At 62.7% G+C, this 490-nt stretch overlaps 1 protein-coding gene across 1 annotated transcript in view; it reads left to right on the top strand.

Moving 5' to 3' along the window:
• Window positions 1-484, top strand: part of LOC104996958 — a 32,167-nt gene extending 31,683 nt beyond the window's left edge. The window contains exon 6 of the mRNA XM_010851359.1: window positions 241-484. The gene's annotated coding sequence lies outside the window, so the exon portion shown is untranslated. The remainder of the gene's footprint in view (window positions 1-240) is intronic.
• Window positions 485-490: the final 6 nt, after the last annotated feature.

Below are 490 nucleotides of genomic sequence, written 5' to 3'. Positions count from 1 at the left end.
ATGTGATGCTTCTGGAACTTACAGGAGGAGGAGACCAGGGAAGGGGTGATGTGAAGGGTGCCAGGTGGAGGGCAAGAGCTTGTGGCTGGGTGCTCCCCTGTCCCTGTGTGGTCCAGGCCCCGAGCATCCCTTCTCCTCAATGTGTCTGCCCCTCGCCTCCTGTCTGCCTGTGTGCTTAAGAACTCTTGTCGGCCTGTGAGCCCGGGAGCGATGGCCTTCATCTGCGCCTGTCTCTCTCAGCCTCCACAGCCACAGGGGACACCTGCACACCTTCCCACGGGACAGGCTGGACCTAAAGACTCTGGACCGGGGCCGACCCCCTTGTGCAGAGGGGCGTGTCCTCCCTGCCTCCTCTCCCTCTGACTGATGGACTTCACTGATCTGAGTGTCAGACACGCGGGCCGGACCCCCTCCCCGCCCCTCATGAACCCTGAGACTTGGGGGAGCGCCGGGCCTTGCTGTCCACATCTGAGAAATGGGCTCAGACACC

The sequence above is a fragment of the Bison bison genome, unplaced genomic scaffold, assembly GCF_000754665.1.
Source record: "Bison bison bison isolate TAMUID 2011002044 unplaced genomic scaffold, Bison_UMD1.0 scf7180017864302, whole genome shotgun sequence".
In the NCBI taxonomy this organism is placed as follows: domain Eukaryota; kingdom Metazoa; phylum Chordata; class Mammalia; order Artiodactyla; family Bovidae; genus Bison; species Bison bison.
This window is presented reverse-complemented; position numbering and strand designations above follow the sequence as displayed.